The following is a 3,197-nucleotide window of genomic DNA, read 5'->3' as shown; positions in this document are numbered from 1 at the left end:
TGTGAAATGGGAATAGCAGTATTTCCCAACTCCATCAGGGTGTCATAAAGCTAAATAAATAGTCTTAAAGTGCTTAGAGTCTTAAAGTGCTTATATACTTGAATAACAAGGGGCAGATAATTATCTAAAATAGGGAGAATTATAAGCAAATAAGTAAGATGGAAGAAATAAGGTTCCTCTTCACTAAAAGTAGTGAACAGCTTTGATGTAGGTTTTAGGATCAGCAAAGCATGCTTCTAGACATGCCTCATAAAAAACCTAACTGATGATCTGGTGGTGGATTTCCTGAGTGATGGATGATACTCATTCCAGCTTATGAGGCCAGCATGGAATAGATGGAACAGGCTTTAATTTCTTCAGGGAAAAGTGTTATATCTGACAGAATAAGTTTTGATAATACAGCCATCTAGCTCTCTGGCTATGGAGAATCCAGGTGCTTTCACATTAATAGGCATATCAGGAAACATGGATGGAAATCTGGAAATGGTCAGTTCTGCTGAAGAAAATGTTTGCTTTTGTTTTCACTTCTAGAGCAAGTCTCAGTTTTTCTTTTGCATTTTGATGCAGTGGGCAGCACAAAGGAAGATTGACTGCCTACTAAACACTGGAAGTGGGTGATGCATTTGGTTTCTTTTGGATAACTCTGTTGTTTGCATCTGCAATAATTTTTACCATCTTCCTTAAAAAATATGTAAGAAACCCTGGTATAGAATTCAGCTATTGAAAGCATGAGAAGTGTCTTGAACATGAACAGTGTGAGAGCTCAAAGGTCTTCCCTTCCCTAGATGACCCATTGGGCAAGTATGGTAAGGCATGTATTATGGCTGTATTATCAAAACTTATTCTGTCATTTTCTGTAGTCACAGGAGGGCTACCCAGGAGAGTGGTGTGCCTGGTATTGTGTACATTTGCCTATGACTTACCATCCAAAAGAACCAGGTACCCATTTATACCTGAATATTAATGTATTTAATTTGCTTTCTTATTTAGTCACTGATTAATTGAAAACACGGGGTCAAATTCCTTACAGTTAACAGTGAAATCCTGCATATTTTAGTGATGTTTTACCAATTTATGAAAGTGGTGATTTTACCCATTTTACTTGTGGTATTTTATTAGAACAAGGCCATTCACTCACAAAACACTTCTAGACCCAATGAAATAAATGGGAATTTTACCATGAATGTCATTATTGCTCAGCATGTCATTCCATACATATAAGTTCGCTGGAACCAGGATGCAATGGAACTGCCACAGGGAATAGGAATAGATAAATATGATTTATTTTCACATTGCTACAGTCTTAAATTGCTAAAACGAAATAATTTGTACTTATTTCTTTGATTATTGTCCTATTTATTAATCGAATTTCAACATTTACCATGACAATTTTTCTGCCAATCAGTTTTGAGATTATAAATGTTCATCTATACTGAAAAAGACATGTTCAGACCTTATTAAGTTTTATTGTGAGAATAATATACAATTTATGAGCAAATAGACTGTACTATATTTACAACAAACCCTGACTTCCAAAATTTTCTACTTCCACAAACCAAGAATGCTTAAAATGCTTCAACTAGGCTATATTCTTTTATTAGGGTCTGCAGTTTTAAGTCAAAGGGATTTGTGCTCCTTGGATGTTTAGACTCATAAATATGGACTTAAGTTTTAAAATGATGGCCTCTGTGTTTAAGAAAGCTTCACAATAATTATTATAATGTACAAAATGTACCTTTACAATATTAGCCCTGGAACACTTTTGGGCTGAAAATCTAACAATTTATATAAGTATAAGAAAAAGGCTTTTAAAATAAAAGAAGGCATTTTTGCTGAAAACACCTGTGCACAAGCTTACTTTAAGAAAAAGTGCTCCCATTGAGGTTAATGGGAGATGCTTAAGTGTTGCAGGATCATTGTGTTAACCACAGAAGTTTAATCTGATTTGAGGACCAAACAGGTTAGGTTATCCTAACCTTCTTATCTCAACCTCAGACCTTTATGAACTGATATTATGTATAGCAAAATATACAAGATAGTAATGAAAAGCATGTTCCAGACCATCTCATCATACCAGGGTCAGACTCTGGAGAATTGTAGGGAATTAATACAAAGGAAGGTGAAGCCTTGAAAAAAATTGAAGAACCAGGTGAAATTTGCCTCCATTTCTTATTTAAAACACACAAGTTCAGCTAATTAAAAAGAGCCATCATCATGTGCATGTATTAGGATACAGTAAATGTAGCCTAAATCAGAACATGTGCTAATATTTTGCAATTATATTAATTTTAACCAACTTTAAAACATTTAACATATGGGTAGGCCTGAAGAAAAAAGATAAGCCCTACAGAAGGAATGAAGTGGTATTCTTTCTGTTCACGTGGCAAGCTTGCTTTGGTTAGAATGCCAGCAAAAGTACATGGAAATAAACAGCCTACTGTGTCATATGGTACTTTTTCTGCACATACTAATAGATTCAGGAAGTTTGTCTTGACACTGGAGGAAACAAACAAATGAACATCAGAAAACTAAAGCAGGTCCTTTCCACATACAACACAAATCTGGGGCTCCCTGAGACTGCCAGCTTTCCTTTCACATCTCAGAAAATCATGCCCCTTCCCAGCACCTTTTTGCCTTGGGCTCTTTAAACTTGAGTCCCCTGCTTCTGTCCTAGGGTCCTTCACCTTCTCTCTGGGTCTCTCCTTTCCTGATTCCACACCCACCTTTTAAGGTCTCCCTCCTCCCACTTCTATCCCCTATTTCCAAACCATGGGTCTATTGCTGAATAGACTTCCCAGAATCTCACAGCTACTTCTCAGTAGGGGTGTGTGAAGTAGGCAGTATTTGATTCAGATTCAGCCCAATTTGGGGGCCAGTGATTTGCTTAGCTGATTTGGATCACTGTCGCCATATGATTCGGCCATATCTGAATCTCAAGATTCAATTCATAGAATCAATGAGTCGGAAGGGACCTAGACAGATCATCTAGTCTGACCCCCTGCCACGGGCAGGAAGGAGCACTGGGAGGGGCTGGGGTCATAAGACCCCAGCCAGGTGCCTATCCAGTCTCCTCTTGAAGATTTCCAGGGAAGGTGAGAGCACCACCTCTCTGGGAAGCCTATTCCAAGCTCTGGCCACCCTTACCGTGAAGTAGTTCTTCCTAATATCTAACCTAAACCTATCCTCCCTCAGCTTGT

This window comes from Crocodylus porosus, unplaced genomic scaffold, assembly GCF_001723895.1.
Source record: "Crocodylus porosus isolate Cpor-Errol unplaced genomic scaffold, CroPor_comp1, whole genome shotgun sequence".
Lineage (NCBI taxonomy): Eukaryota > Metazoa > Chordata > Crocodylia > Crocodylidae > Crocodylus > Crocodylus porosus.
This window is presented reverse-complemented; position numbering follows the sequence as displayed.